Consider the following 17,573-nt stretch of genomic DNA (forward strand, 5'->3'; position numbering starts at 1 on the left):
GATGGACATCACAGTAGCCCAGAGATCTCAGTTTGAGTTTTCCCTTCTGACTTCCTTTCTCCTGATTAATGAGTGACGTTAATCAATCAGTTTTCTTTAATTGGCATGTGTTAAGGTCATTTTCCATTCTCAAGTGATAAATTATTTGATTTTATTGAATTCAGTTTCAGAATTTGCCCTGTTGAGACTGTTGATTTCTAGTACAATATGAGAACAAACACAGAGCTGAGTTCTGCAAAGGGTATGTTATTATAGTCTGGGGAGCACAGAGCAGGGTTTCAGTGGCCATCAGTCTCCCCTTGGAGTCAGGAGGTGTTTATGTTCAAGCCCCACCCCGGAGACCTGAGAACGTTGTCATTCCTGGGGGATTGCAGAATAACCCTACTCTCTCCCAGGAAGATCCTGTACCTGAGGAATCTGTACCCAGGAAACTATCAACCCATGGAGCTGACACCCCATAATAAGACAGTTCCCAGGCAACCCATGCCTAGTGAGGTCAATGAAGAGGCTTGTGTGACAGGCACAGCAATGGCTGAGATACTGAGGCAATGCTGGCAAACAGTCAATAATAAACATGAATAAATTAAAGCACTGGAGAATATCAGCAAGTTTTGCAGCATCTGTACAAAGACAGAGTTATTATTTTGAATCCAGTAGTTACAGGAACAGTTACAAACCTGGACTCTCAGTGTTACCTCTGTTTCTGTCTCCACAGATGCTGCCAGACCCAATCCAACATTTAGTTTTTGCTTCAGATTTTGAGCTTCTGCAGTATTTAGCTTTTATTTCAAAGATAAACATTGCTGCCTGGAATATATTGGGCTGCAAGTGCTAATCCCATGCAGGTTGTCACTCTGGTCCTTCATTATTACATGAAAAGAGAGCTCTGCATTTTTGAGGGGAGACTCAGAGCTGTGTCAGAAATGAGCAACTGTCCTTCCATTCTGACAGTCCTCTTGTCGTGTAAAACAGTCAGAGGAAGGTAAATCTTTCTCCCTTCTCACAGCAGCCACTTGCTGCCTTCTGGTATTGAAAGGTCCTGACAAACACTTTGACAGCTGCTGACAAAGGGAAAGTACATGAGGGTGAGTGGAGTGCTGCAGCACTGAAGGGCTGGGTACCACATGGGTTGGGACTATGCTACCAGGTAAGTAGAGTATCAGGTGGATGAGGGGCCAGGTATGTAGGGTACCAGGTGGGTGGAGTGATAGCTAGGTTGGGGTAGGATGCAAAGTGGCAGATAAATGTTTAAGACTGATTGGTGGTGGGGTGGGGGCGGGTTGCGGATGTGTGATGGGAAGAGAGGATGTCATATCTGAGGAGATTGGGTCAGGTCCCGGGGAGGGGATCGGCTCTGTGGGTCTAAGGGTCAATCCCAGGGGAGTTGAGTCAGGCTTTGGGAATGTGTAGTTAATGGCATGTGAAGTACACGGGAGTTTCTAGAATAATTTTAACTCCTGAGAAACTATGTGTTTAGTAGTGTAACTTTTCCTGAGTAACTATTTTACGTACTTTCCAATTAAATACCCAAATTCTCTGATTTTAATGGATACTTTCAGAGGGTTCCAGGCATTGAGAAATTGGCCAGCGGAAGATTCAATTTCCCAGGCAATTCCACTGGGATCTGCTGGGATGAGCATTCCACAGGGTCACCATAAGCAACTCAAATCTACTCTGGAATAACAACTGCCTGACCATCAGAAAATCTGTTCCAATGTGAGGAAGTCCATTGCTTTGGAATGTGGGAGGGTCCTCCCCGTTAGCGAGCTATTATTTCATTCAATTGTGTAGCATCTTCCAAGATTTATTGAATGATTGACTCATTATCAGAGGCTGCAGGGAGTGTCAATGTGAAGCTGTTGCCAAGAGTACACCAGTCGCTTTGAAAAGCAGGAAGCCTGGCATCTGGTATTAACCTGACAGGAAATCAGATTACACAGCATTTGAACTCCTGCCGCTCTGAGTTAACCACTCAACTGGTCACTTCCTGTCCAAACCCACACTAAATGAGCTAATTGGACAACTTCGAGCTCTGCAAGGGAAACCAGCACTCGTGAGGAATTTGGTTTCAGATAGTGCCTTCCCTTTTAATACAGTCAATAATGTATATTTCAAATTAACAACATTATTACCAGAAACACAGCTATCACATTGTACACAGCAAGATTCCAAAGACAGCACCAAGTTAAGGAATGCATAATTTGTTGATTTTTGTTGACAAGGTCAGAAATCACATGACAGCAGGTTATAGTACAACACGTTTATTTGAAAACACAAGCTTTCAGAGCCTTGCTCCTTCTTCAGAGCAAGGCTCTGAAAGCTTGTGTTTTGAAATAAACCTGTTAGACTATAACCTGGTGTTGTGTGATTTCTGACCTTGTCCACCCCAGTCCAACACTGGCACCTCCACATCATAGCTACCATTTTAGTTGAAGGATGGTTATCGATCCCATGACGCTCCTGAGAAATCCCCAGCACTTCATCACGTAGTACAGAGGACCCCTTACCTTCACTTGAGAAGACAGAATGGTCTATACCTATTCATCTCATATGTAAAGTAGTACCTCCAACAGTGTGGCACTCCCTCAGCACTGACCCTCCGACAGTGTGGCACTCCCTCAGCGCTGACCCTCCGACAGTGCGGCACTCCCTCAGCACTGACCCTACGACAATGTGGCACTCTCTCAGCACTGACCCTCCGACAGTGAGGCACTTCCACAGTACTAACCCTCTAACACTGTGGGATTCTAAGCCTGATGCAGGTGTCAGGGATAGGAGGGGTCTAGGGGCTGGAGGAGATCTTAGCACTAGATGGAATGAGATGAGATGGTGCTTGGTGATATTTTGGCAGTGAAAGTAGATGGATTTAGGGACAGCATGGTTTGTGATTGGAAGCTTATGTCAGGTTAACTAAGGTTGTGAATGTTTTGTTGCAGTATCAGGGATAGGGTGGGAGCTGACGTTCAGGGGATGGAGGCTGTGATGTGAAAATGAAGATATTATCAGACCAGAGAGACTCCAGACAACAGTAGTTGATTGGGAAGGGAAAACATGAGAATTAGTTTGGCCTCACTGCCAATAACTGTCGTGAACAGAGAAGAGCTAATCTTCAGATTGATTAATTATAGAGTCATAGAGATGTACAGCATGGGAACAGACCCTTTGGTCCAACTTGCCCATGCTGACCAGATACCTGAAATTCATCTAATCCCATTTGCCAGCATTTGGCCAATATCCCTCTGAACACTTCCTGTTCATACACCATTCAGATGTCTTTTAAATGTTGTAATTGTACCAGCCTCCACCATTTCCTCTGACAGGTCATTCCATACACGCATCACCCTCTATGTGAAAAAGTTGCCCCTTAGGTCCCTTTTAAATCTTTCCCCTCTCACCTTAAACCTATGTCTCCTAGCTTTGGACTCACCCACCCCAGGGAAAAGACCTTGTCTATTTACCCTATCCATGTCCCCCATGATTTTATAAACCTCTATAAGGTCACCCCTTAGCCTCTGATGTTTCAGGGAAAATAGCCCCAGCCTATTCAGCCTCTCTCTACAGCTCAAATCCTCCAACTGTGACAACTTCCTTGAAAGTATTTTCTGAACCCTTTCAAGTTTCACAACATCTTTCCTATCACAGGGAGACCAGGATTGCACACCGTATTTCAATAGTGGCCTAATCAATGTCCTGAATGCCGCAACATGACCTCCCAACTCCTACACTCAATGCACTGACCAATAAAGGAAAGCACACCAAATGTCTTCCTCACTATCCTATCTACCTGCGACTCCACTTTCAAGGAACTATGATCCTGCACTCCAAGATCTCTTTCTTCAGCCACACTCCCCAGGGACCTTATCATTAAGTGTATAAGGCCTGCCATGATTTGCCTTTCCAAAATGCAGCACCTCACATTTTCCTGAATTTTCACTAAGACTTGAGACCATGGATTAAAATGTCATCTCAATCTGCTCATGATCACCCCTGTGTGACATCTGCAGTCTAAGAATCCTGCAGCAAATAACTCACCTCCTGACTCCACAAAGCCCATCCACCAGCTACAAGGCACAAGTCAGGAGTGTGATGGAAAACTCCCCACTTGCCTGAATGGGTGCAGCTCCAAAAACACTCAAGAAGCTTGACACCATCCAGGACAAAGTAACTTGATCAATACCCCATTCACCACTTTCAACATTCACCCGATTTGTCACTGATAGATATATGGGAACACCACCTCCTGCAAGTTCCCCTCCAAGCCACTCGCCATCCTGACTTGGAAATATATTGCTGTTCCTTTACTGTGACTGAGTCAAAATCCTGGGATTCCCTTCCAAAAGACATTGTGGGTCAACCCACAGCGGGTGGGCTGCAACGGTTCAAGAAGGAAACTCACCACCACCTTCTCAAGGGGCAACTAAGGGCAGACAATAAATGCTGAGCCCACCAGCAACACCCACGTCCTGTGAGTGAATAAAGCGTTTTATTTGTTCACATGTCCTCCTATGTCTTTTGTTTTCTTTAAAATTCAAATGTCTGCAGATCTTTGCCTTTTATTGATACAATCCAGTTTATATCCACTTTTAAATATGATTCACTGCACTAACTATTAATTGAGTGAAATCGCAACGTATGATGCTGAAGATGGTGTGAGGTAGGGTGAACGATAAAGAGTGGATGAAATTCAGAGAGTTCCTACCTGCTGGCTCTGTTCGGTCCTGTGTGTGCACACACTGAGTCAACTGATTGCACTTTGCCTTTTACCATAAGATTCAGAAGTTCCAGTTCCAACTAAAAGCCATTTCCTTCTGCGTCAGTCCAGTTTCCTGCTGAGGACAAGTGAAATGCTGATCATTCTTTACTTACTGATATCCATCAACCCACCCAAAACCTTTGGAGTTTGAGGAAGGCAGAGCAGTTAAACCAGAGCTATCTCTAAAGGAAGCTGTCAGCCCATTCTGCTCTCTGCTACTTCACACCTCCCACCTAATTTTGCCGCTAACAGGGACACTCATCCTGAAGGAAAGTTTAAATTCAGAAAGAGAAAACTCTGCTGTAGCTGATCTCAGAGACAGAGTGGGACAGAACTCCATGTGTCAGACTGGATTCCAGATTGCTCTTACCCATAAATCCATCTTAAATGGCCTTACCCTTCACTCCCACACCGCCACAGTACTCTGGCACTCACCCCCAACCTCCTCCCACATTACCCCAAGCCCACACAGCCTCACTTAACCTGTCTTCACCAGCTGACCAACAATCCCCACCCTTATACAACACGCAACGACACATACCATCATTCTCTCTCTCTCTCACTCTCACACACACACACACATCAGAATTGTCTAATATTCTAACAAACTGTTCTGGTCATCATTACTTCTTGCTACAACATCATAAATCTGTCACCGGCATCACTCGCAGGATGATTACAGCTGAGGAGAGGCATTTGGGCCCCTTTTTACTTATCCATGTGCTGATCCCAGTGCAGCGTCTAGTTATTCCCTTATGATTCCCAGGTTTCTTCTTCATTTAGAGATTGAATCCATGAATTGACCGGTTTGAGAAGGTCATGATCCCAGTCTAAAGGTGACCACATTCATTCCCACAGGGGAGAGGAGAAGCCAGGTTAGTGAAACCAGAAGAAAGGATGGAGGACAGGGAAGAGAGTAGCGGTGAGGGAGTAAATCGGTAAGAGGAGCGAAGAGAGAAACCAGAAGAAGACCAAAGAAGTAATGGCAGATTCCTTTCCTGATTCATGCTGACATTTGGAGCCAAATTAGTAACAAGCTCTGAGGCCATTAATCTCAAAATATATACTGTTGGATTGGACAAATCAAGAGCTGAAGTTTCTCTCAGTTTGAGTAGAAGTTGTCTAAAGAATGGCTTTTTGAGAGTCTATAACACGCTGATCAAAAAATACATTGTCATTTTGTCTCATCTTGCCTGCAGTGATTCTTTTCTTTCCTGGAATGTGGGCATCACTGGCAAAGCTCTATTTGTTGCCCACTCTGAAGGGCCCCTTGAGAAGATGGTGCCTCTGTCATTCTTCATTTCCCACTATAACCTGAGTACACCCTCTCAGCCTTGAGGCAGGAACTGGCTGAAGTTGAAGCTTCGTTGAGAAATTACAAGAATTAGTGGAAATTAAAAGGAGGTGACTTTATGGATGCTGTGTTGTCAACAAGAGTAGAAAATGGTTATTTAATTTTCCCTCTGTGTCCCACAATAGCCCACAATTCAGCAGGTTTGCACTTATGCGGTCATGTCAGGCGGGGGTAGGGCATAGACATGGTGAGGCCTAAGTGGATTTGGGCTGGGTGGGACAGAGTTGCTTGGTGAGTGGAGTAGGTTTGAGACAGGGATGGGGACTAGGCTGGAATTGGGAGAGGGTGAGATGGGGTTTGCATAGAGGAGTGGGCATTTGGGTAGAGTTTGGGGCAGGAGGAGTTGAGTTGACAGGAGGGGTGGTAATTCAATTGGGCAAAATTTGGAGAATTTGCTTGGCAATGAGCATTGAACAGGTGGACAGACAATTTTGTGTTTTTGAGTTTACTGTCCTTCACCAACATCCAAACTGAAGGCATTCAGATTCTGCCTCCAACATTTGGAGGTTAGCTGGGGGTAAGGGCTGCACTGATATGGGCACTGTTACTGCCCATTGCCTCAATAGCCAAATGGAAGGGTCAATGAACCTTCTTCATGAGGCAAATGTTTTCAGCTGAGAGGCTTTCAAACTCATATCCTGTGAAAGAATTTTTTTTAAAATACACACACATTTTCTGAGAATTAGGTCATAGGTAGGAATAAAGAATCAGAAAGGGGCCATTCCACAACTGTTCTATCATTCATTTAGACCATGAATGATTTGGGCCTGGTGGGATTTGAGCTTACAAATTCCAGTTAGTACCAATTGACACCTTTGCAAAGGAGAGGTGCAGCAATAACACCCTGGGAGTCTGTAATATGCCCATAGTGGTCAGCCAAGGAGCAAGAATCTTCAGTGCCCACTCCCAGTCTGTTGCCTTGATTGCAGGAGGTGGACAAAGAACTAAGGTTTGTACAGGGAGGAAGAAGAAGAGAGGAAATCGTATTTAACTCTCAGAGAACCTTATCAGAGGGAGTACATAAATGGATCAGGAAGGATATTACACAGCACGGATCAGAGCCTGGAAGAAGGAAATGAGTTTTGCCAACAGCAGCTTGTTTTGGTGTTTTCTGCCTGTGAGTGCTGAGGCAGTTCAATTGGAAAGGAAACTGATGAGTGGTTGTGGAAGCAGGTGGGAGCTGGCTGGAGATAATCCTGGAAAAGGGAGGGGGCTTCTTAAGGGATTGTGACTCACACAGATCCGTCCCTCACAGGTTAGATAGTAATGATGTCCTCTGTAATAACTGCCTCAAACATGCTGCCCCTGTCATTTCTATTCACTTTTCACCCTCCTGCTTGATGGGTACTTGATGGGTGAGCTGGTTAGATGGGATCCTGAGGACTGAATATCCACAGCACCATGGATGTGTTTGCACTGGAGAGGTCACAGAGGAGATTCACTGGGATGTTGGCTGGGATGGAAAGTCTCAGTGATGAGGAGAGACTGGATTGGCTGGCTTTGTTTTCCCTGGAGCTGAGGAGGCTGAGGGCGATCTGATTGAGGTGTACAAGGTTATGAGAGGCATAGACAGAGTAGATCATAAGAATCTTTTCCCCAAGGCAGACATGTCGAAGACCAGGGGGTGTAAGTTTAAGGGGAGGAGCAATTGTGTTAGAGGAGATCTGAGGAAACTTTGTTTTTAGCCAGAGTGTGGTAGAAATATGGAAGGTGCTGCCTCAGAGGTTGGTGGGGACAGGTACTCTCGTAACATTGAAGTAGCATCTGGTTAAGCACTTACATTGGCAGGGCACAGAAGACTAAATTAAATGCAGGTAAATGGGATTAGTGTAGTTTGGCTTTTGTTGGTTGGTATAGACATGGTGGGCCGAAGGGTCTGCTTCTATGCTGTATGACTCTGTGACTCTATGACCATGGTTAAAATCCCAGCTGTGCTGATCTCAATAAAAGTTTCCAAGAAACAGTTGGATTGCTGTCTGACATCAGTTTCCTGTAGCCGGTCTGGGCCTCTATGTGACTCCAGTCCCACGGCAATGTACTGGCCCAAACTGACCCTCTGCTGTGGCCGAGTGAGACATTTGTTTTCTGTGAAACTGCTGGGAGAGCACTCAACATCTCTCAGAGCAATGGGTGAAGGGGCACCAATGTTCTGTACTGCCAGTGATGCCTACGCCTTGAGATAACAAAAGAATGAACAGAAGCCACTCTGTGCAGTGGCCTCGCCCCTGCTCTACCCCCACTGCCCAGTGAATAAGAAGAGACAACTCTCAGGTGGAACAGGCCCTCCTCTTGACCCCCTTTTCCCAATGGCCTCTGCCTCATCCTCCCAATGCCAAACTATTGCATGTTACACCAAGCCTCCACAGACCCAGGCTAAGGTTAGGGTTAGGGTGAATGACTGCCACACGGCCCATCCATCTCTTCTCATTCCCCAGCTTCCTGCTGAATCATAAGCTGGTATTCTGGAATCTTGCTGTGTATCTGTTTTACATCAGGGAGTAAATTCAAATCACTTCAGGTTTACAGTAACAGAATTGTTACAGCAAAAAAATATTAAGCCCTTCAATCCATCATATCTGTGCTGGGTCTCCAAATTGGTATTTCATTCAGTAAATCTTCCTGCTTCCTACCTTAACCCTGCACATTGTTCCTTTTTGAACAGCAGTCAACAGTTTTCAGGAAGGAGTTGGATATAGTTCTTGGGACAAAAGGGATCAAAGGGTCTGGGGGAAAAACAGGAACAGGACATTGAATTAGATGAACAACCACAATCATACTGTATAGCGGAGCAGGCTTGTAGGGCTGAACAGCCTCCTCCTGTTCTGATTTTCTATGGTTCTATCTTTCTAACTCTTTGTTGGATTGTCTCAATTGAACTGACCTCCCCTGCAACATCAGGCAGTACATTTCAAACTCTAACCACTCACTGAGTGAGGAAAGTTTCCTCTCATGTTGCTTTTATTGATAACTTTAAATCTCTACCCCCTCATCTTGGTCCTTTCACAGTTGGGAACAGTTTCTCAGTATTTATCCTGTCCATACACATCATGATCTTTAACACCTCGATCAATCTGTTCTCAAGCTTCTCTGCTCCAAGGAAAACAATCCCAGTTTCTCCAATCTATACTCACGGCAACAGTGGGAGAGAGCTTAATTCAAAAAGCTCCAAATATTAGAGGAAAAGCACAAACTCCAGAAATAGCTGAAATAGATAATGTCAGAACAGACAGGAAAATTAGATTGTAAGATGTAAAAGCAGAACAAGAATATTCAGCCCATCAAGTCTGCTAGTCTTACAATGAGATCATGGCTAATCCAATAATCCTCAATTCCACCCTCCCGCCTTTTCCCTATAACCTTTGATTTCCTTACAGATTAAATATTTGACTATCTCAACTTTGAATATTTTAATGACCCAGCCTCGACAGCTCTCTGCAGTAAAGAATTCCACATATTCACTCCCTTCTGAGAGAAGAAATTCCTCCCCATCAACGCCTCATTCTGAAATGATGCCCTCTGGTCCTAGACTCTTCCACAAGGGGAAATAACCTTTTCACATCAACCCTGTCAAATCCGTTAAGAATCCTGCGTGTTTCCGTAAGGTCATCTCTCATTCTTCCAAACTCCAATGAGTACAGGCCCAACCTACTCAACATCTCCTCATACCACAGCCCTCTATACCCAATATCAGTTTACTGAAATTTCTCTGGACTGCATCTAATGCCACTATATCTTTCCTTAGATAAGGTGCCCAAAACAGACTCGCAGTATTCCAGTTGTGGTCTGACTAGTGCCTGGCATAACAAGACCTCCTTATTTTGATATTCCATATCCTTTGAACTAAAGATCAACATTCCCTTTGCCTTCTCTATTACTCGCTGAACTTTGATGCTAACTTTTTGTGATTCATGCAAAAGAACTCCCAAATCCTTCAGCACTGCAGCTTGCTGCAATCTTTCTCTGTTTAAATGTTCAGTTCTTCAATTCTTCCCGTCAAAGTACATGACATCATATTTCCCACATTGTATTCCGTCTGTCAAGTTTTTGTCCACTTGCTTAGCTTGTCTATGTCCTTCTGCAGACTCTTTGGGTCATCCTTGTCACTTACCTTCCCACCTACTGTTGTGCCATCTGCAAACTTGTCCACATTCATTTACCAAATCCAGGATATTAATACATATTTTAAATCATTGTGGCCCTGACACTAATCCTTGTGGCACAATGCTAGTTACAGGTTACCATTTTGAAAATACCCCTATGAGCCTAGCTCAATCTCCTATTATTAGCCAACATTCTCTCCAAATGGTTATGCTACCTCCAACACCAGGGGCTCCTATCTTATTATTTAGCACAACATATGGTACCTCACCATACACCTTTTGGAAATCCAAATATATTACACCCACTGCTCCCCTTTATCTAACCTACTTGTTACCTCCTCAAAGAATTCTAATAAATTTGTCAGGAATGATTTTCCCTTCATGAAGCCATACTGACTTGGTCTGATTGTATTAAGTATTTCTAAATGGTCTGCTGTTCCATCCTTTATAACAGACTATTTCACATTTTCTCAATAGTAATGTTAAGCTAGCTGATGTGTAGTCACTTGTCCTTTGTCACCTCCCATTCTGAATAATTGTGTTATAACAGCAGTTTTCCAATCCTCTCACACTTTTCCAGAATCCAAGGATTCTTAGAAGATTACAACTGAGGGAGGGCCGCACTGTCGGAGGGTCAGTACTGAGGGAGTGCTGCACTGTCAGAGGGTCAGTACTAATGGAGTGCTGCATGCTTGGAGGGTCAGAATTGAGGGAAAGTTGCATTGTTGAAGCGTCAGTACTGAGGGATAGTTGCATTGTTGGAGGATCAACACTGAGGGAGTGCCGCACTGTTGGAGGGTCAGTGCTAAGGGAGTGTTGCACTGTCGGAAGATTAGTGTTGAGGGAATGTTGCACTGTCGGAAGATCAGTACTGAGTGAGCACCGAACTGTTGGATAGTCAGGACTGATGGAAAGTGATTACTGTAATCTAAAGCAAAAGAGACTTTCCCAGGTTTCTGTAACGTACTCATATGTAACTCATGCTTTTTACTCAAACTTATTCTTCAGACATATAGAGAGGCTGGTTATCAACTAATTTGCTGTACACACTTAAACCGTGGACCATTTATCCCGAGCACACAACGTTACGCAGATGTGACAATACAACACAACATTGCACCGTTATCGTGGGTTTGAAAAAATATGTGAAGAAAGAACAATACTCATGTGTTAGAATGGATTGACTTCTCTCAGTTTCTTCAAAACCCTGTCAATAAGATCCAATTGTTGACAGTTACAGAGTGATGAAAGATCTGCAGACCAGTTTTCAGATTCAGATGGGAACTAGTTAGAAGTCCTGATATTTGGAACTTCATCAGGTTTGAAAACTACTTCACTGGGAGAGAGAGTCAGCTTTTAGCTTTTTTTTAGGGGTTGTCTCATACTGGCACAGGGATGGTGTGTGCTAACCCTATCGCAATTTAACCCATAGATTGTTGCTAGGCAACAAACAGCACAGGGATATACCAAATTTGGTTGTCCAGTCATTAAAGATCATAAAATATCAATGTCCGTTCTCTATTGAAAGGTGTTTTGGAGTTTTTTCTCCTAAAAACACTAAACTGCTGCTATTTCACAATTCTCTTTGACCTTTCAATTTTTGTTTCCAAAACTTTACTTGATAGGGTCTCTTCAACCTAAAATGGCCAAACTGTTCCATATTCCAGTTTCTCATAGTCCCTGAATATATATGTATTTCTAACATGCCTCCACTCTCGGAAAATGAAACATAATTTCCAAATTTGTTTAATTATAATATGCACAGGATACTAAACAAAATACAATAAAATGACAATTTACAATAAGATGTATACAATGTTTTACAACCTTTTCTTTCATCTCCAAATATTCCATCATCATTACATTCTTGATAGTACACCTACCTTTATTTCATCTTTTCTAGAGATATGGAGAATTCTTGCCTCATAAAATTGAATAACGTTACATTTTCTTCCCCGGTGTTGCTGTATATTAATATATTATCTAAGTAAACCGTATTATTATGTATAATCAGTGTGATGTGGTTCGTAAATCTTTGTAATGTAGTTAGAACATTGTTAATTCTGAATGGCATGTCTCAACATTGATACAACCCATTTGGTGTAACAAGATCTGATATGTCTTTGACTCTTGTTGTCAACGGTACTTGCCCGTAACCCCTTCAATAATCAATCTTAGTGAGGAATGAAGCACTGTCAGCCAATCAACACAATCCTCGAATTGTGGAATTTTGTGTGGAACTATTTTTGTTGTTGCATTTACTTTTCTGTAATATGTGCAGAATCAGTTGACCAATCAGGTTTGGGAACCAATGGCACTGGAGAATTCCAACTGCTTTGTCTAGTTTCAATCATGTGATTTAATAGCATGGATTAATTCCCTATTTTAATCTGATCTTGTTTTTCTGGGCTTAAACTGTAAGGATGATATATTATTGGTGCTGAGTCCCATACATTCACATCGCAACTGGCTAAGGTTGTTTATCTCTGCAGATATTCTTTTCCTGAATTCCACAAAGAACCCTACTCGATCTTTCCTTTGTGCTTCTCCTAAATATGAGAATGTGATGTCAAGCTGTTCCTGTTCTTCAATATTAGCTAAGTGGATAGCACAAGGTTCACTTTGTGAATCTTATTCATCTCCAAGCTCACTCAAACTGTCATCATCCTCCACATTTCTTCTTCCTGCAACTGGAAAGTCTACCAAAGAATTCACTTTACCGAACCTTTTAATTACCTTGTCCGGACCACTGAATCTCACTTTCAGAGTTGCACCATGTAAGGACATTAACACATCAATAACCTGTTTGAAATGTCCTAGTTATAGCACGTTTGTCTACTCACACTTTCAACTCTACCTGTGAAGTTTTAAAATGTTCCTGTACTCCTTTGCATGTATCTGTGAGGCTGTCTAGAAATGTCGACACGTAATTCAATGTTGAAGATTAATCTTCCCACCTTCTAAACCTTTTCTTGATCAGTTTTAATTGTCCTTGTATCTCACGACCATCAATCATTCAAATGGACTAAAACAGGTAGATTCATTTGGGGAACCATGCTAGCGAAGAACAGAAAACCTAAGCCATTGTCCCACTTCTGAGGATAGTGAAGAAATGATACCTTAGCCATTGTTTTCAGACAATATCATGTCTCTCTAAAGCTCCCTGTGTTTTTGGATAGAATGTTTCAAACTTCAATTGTTTAATGTTCAAATTGCTTATTATGCTTTGAAAAATTTTAAACATAAATTTGAACTGTGTTTTGACTATATTTCTATCAGTGGTCTGTGATGAATGAAAAAATGAGTTAATTTTTCACCATTTCTTCAGTTGTGATTATTCTCAAACAAATAACTTCTGGAATTTGAGCAGTCATATCAATAATTATAAGGATAAGCTAGTGTCCTGTTTTGGTTTTTACTAATGGTCCACCACAATCTTCTAACAGTTTACTGAACAGCTCTTCAAAAACTGGACTAGGTATGAAATGTACCAATTTGATCATATGTTCAGGATTTTACAGAACTACACTATGTCCTTAGGAGGACCTGGCCAGTAAAAATGTTGGTTTATCAATGCTTGAGTTTTTGTATACTTGTATAGCCATAGGAATGTTATGTTCTACTCACAATGTTTCTTTACAATACCTGAGCAGTACCATTATCTAATGTATCACATTATTGAGGTTATTCACTTTGGAAGCAAAAACAAGAAGGCAGATTACTAGCTGAAAGGCCATAAAACGGGAGAGGGGAGTGCGCAGTGGGACCTGGGTGTCCTTGTGCACCAGTTGGTGAAGGTAAGCATGCAGGTGCAGCAGGCGGTAAAGAAGGCAAATGGTATGTTGGCCTTCATTGCGAGAGGTTTCGAGTACAGCAATGGGGATGTGTTGTTGCAGTTATATGGGGCTTTAGTAAGGTCACACTTAGAATACTTTGTGCAGTTTTAGTCTCCCTTTCTGAGGAAGAACGCTCTTGCTCTCAAGGGAGTGCAGTGAAGGTTTACCAGGCTGATTCCGCGGATGGTGGTTCTGACGTATGAGGAGAGATTGATCAGGTTAGGATTGTTTTCACTGGAGTTCAGACGAATGAGGGGGGATCTCACAGAGACATAGGACAGGGTAGATGCAGGGAGGATGTTCCCAATGGTGGGTGTGTCCAGAACCAGGGGTCACAGTCTGTGGATTCGGGGTAGACCATTTTGGACGGAGATGAGGAGATATTTCTTCACCCAAAGAGTGATGAGCCTGTGGAATTCATTACCACAGGAAGTAGTTGATGCCAAAATATTGAATGTATTCCAGAGGCGACTAGATATAGCACTTGGGGCGAATGGGATCAAAGGTTATGGGGAGAAAGCAGGATTAGGCTATTGAGTTGGATGATCAGCCATGATTGTGATGAATGGTGGAGCAGGCTCGAAGGGCTGAATTGGGTCTGCCTGCTCCTTTCTTCTATGTTTCTGTGTATCACTGTCCATTCGTTATCTTCAGGTCTGTGATTTCAAAATAATAACATTTCAGAAAACCCTCTGTATCAGCTTTAGTGTGATCTGATTGTGCTAACTTGCTTAACGTTGGATTTGCTTGTTGAATCTCAATTAAAGAAGACTTATTTAACAATTCTTTTGTAATATCCTTAACTTTAAAGAAAGCAATGGCTTATCTATTTATGGCGATGGACTTTGCTTAGTCATTGCACTGGTCATTACTGGCTAGGTCAGCATTTTTACCCGTCCCTAATTGCCTGGATGGCAGTTAAGGTTCAAACACGTTGCTTTGGGTCTGGAGTCACATGTAAGCCAGATCGAGTAAGGATGGTTGTTTCTTTCCCTAAAGGACATTAGTGAACCAGGTGGCTTTTTTCTGAAAATCAGCATTGGTTTCATGTTCATCATTGGACTCTTAATTACAGATTTTTCTTAAATTCAAAATCTACCATCTGTTGTGGTGGGATTCAAACCTGGATCCTCAGAAAATTACCTGGGTCTCTGGATTAACAGTCCAGCGTTAATAACATTAGAATGTCACCTCCCCGTAATACGGCTAATGCCCACATCCAATGGTCAAAATTACTTTGCCTAACCTTTCAAATTCAATGTAGGTTTACTCCAATTGCTTTCAAAGCTTTTGTAAATTTTACCTGTCTGCTTCAGAAACAAATTCATATGCACCCAAAATAGGTATTTTCACGGTGTCATAGTTCATAAAAATCTCCTCCGATGGTGAATGCATAAATCTTATGAGCTTTACCTGTCAGCTTGTTCAGCATAGTCAGTGTTATTCCTCTCTAGGGGAGGTCACTGTAAATCAAGTCCTGCTCTTCCCAGAGTCATCACAAAAGTTAAAGATTTTAGCTAGTACGCAAAGTCCCCATTTATCTGTTTGATACATTCAGGTGAAGAGAAAACATGGACTAGGTTTGTGTAGTTCACAAGAACCACTGTTTATTACAAATAAATAGATTCTAATTATAAATAAACAATTTTGAACTATCAACATATAATTGTATTAGTTAAAACTCTAACCTCCCCTACACAAATGTACATACAGACATAAGAATGCCAAGTAGGTGTTATGGACAAAGAGACAGACTGGGAATGCAGGTCACTGGTCTCTGATCACAGTGCAGCTACAGCATAGGATCTTTACCTGACAGTGTGGAAAATTGCCCAGGTAAGTTCTGTACACAAAAAGTGTCAGATCTAACCTGGCCTCTTATCGTCCCATCAATCATCAGCAATTAGGTTGGAAGTGGGGATATTTGCTGAAGATTGCACAATGTTCAACACTCCAGATAAAGTCACCATAATCCCCAAGGTCTATAGGGCTGCTCTTTTATCAGAGAGGGATGACTGGTGGTGGTTTAACTGAAGGGTCATCAGGAGGAGAGTCCTTCATGGTAACCTTAGCTGGTGCAGGAATTGAACCCATGCTGTTTGTATTACTCTGCACCACAAACAGCCATCCAGCCAACTGAGCTAAAGCAAACCCCTCCTCAGATACTGAAGGAGTCCATGTTCAAATGCAGCAACATCCAGGATTGGGCAAACAAGTAGCAAGTAACATTCACATCATACAAATGTCAAACAATGATCATCTCTAATAAAAGACTATCTAACCACCACCTCTTAACATTCATGATGGCATTACCATCACTGAATCCTCCACTATCAACATATTGGAGGTTATCATTGACCAGAAACTGAACTAGACTCGCCACATAAACACAGTGACTACAACAGCAGGTCAGACGCTAGGAATCCTGCAGTAAATAACTTACTGTGACTCCCCAAAACCTGCCCACCATCTACAAGGCACTAGTCAGGAGTGTGATGGAATACTCCTCACTTGTCTGGATGGGTGCAGTCCCAACAACACTCAAGAACTTGATACCCTCTAGGGAAGGTACAGCACGGGGTTAGATACAGAGTAAGGTTCCTTCTACAATTGTCTCTATCAGACACTGCCAGGACAGGGACGGTAGTGTCCAGCCCTTGCTGTATCCACATTGTCTGTGATTTCACGGTCTGTTCTCCTCACCAACACACCCCGCTTTCTATATTTGGGAGACATTATCGGCCAGGACAGGAAGTCTTGTTTTGGCCAACCTCTTTTGGTCTGTAACCCAGTGCCATGAAAGACTCCCAGAACAGATCTCTGATTGAACCAAGGGAATCAAGTTCCAAAGGAGGAGGTGAAGAGAACTTCTGTTTAAGTAGGAATGATTCTGATTTGTTCAGGATTGAGTCAGGGATACTGGAGATTAAACACACATTGAAACCACTACAGCAGTGAAGTATCTAACTCTAATATTTCCTGAATTTATAAAGAGTTTAAATGTTCTTGCACTAACATTTTACAGACACCGTGTCTGTGAGGTAGCCTCCAGTGTCAGCGTTCAGATGCTGAGGAATCTGTTACAGAGCTGTTCCTCCACAGTGGGTCTCACTATCCTGTCTTTAATTGCCAGCTGCAGACACAAGCAGGTGATCACCAGCATTTGGGGTCCTCTCACCCCATCCAGCACTGGCCTAGTCTCCTTCTTAAAAGGAAGAACTCTCACTCCTAAACTGATCATCTAGCTCTAGATCTTACTCAGAAGGAGAAGTATCATCCCTGTTTCTGGTTCTCTTCAGGATCTTAGATGTTCCAACATCATTACATCCCATTCTTCTGAACTCCAATACAGGTCCAGCCCATCCATAGTCAAGGGAACCTTCTCTGAACAACTTCTAAAGCAATTACCTCCTTTATTAAACTATGGGACCAAAGCTGTACTCTGTTCTCCAGATGTTGACTTCTCTTTGGGAGAAATAGGACAGACATGATGGGCTGAGCAGCCACCTCTGCATTAACATTTCTATGAT

This window comes from Rhincodon typus, chromosome 16, assembly GCF_021869965.1.
Source record: "Rhincodon typus isolate 14 chromosome 16, sRhiTyp1.1, whole genome shotgun sequence".
Lineage (NCBI taxonomy): Eukaryota > Metazoa > Chordata > Chondrichthyes > Orectolobiformes > Rhincodontidae > Rhincodon > Rhincodon typus.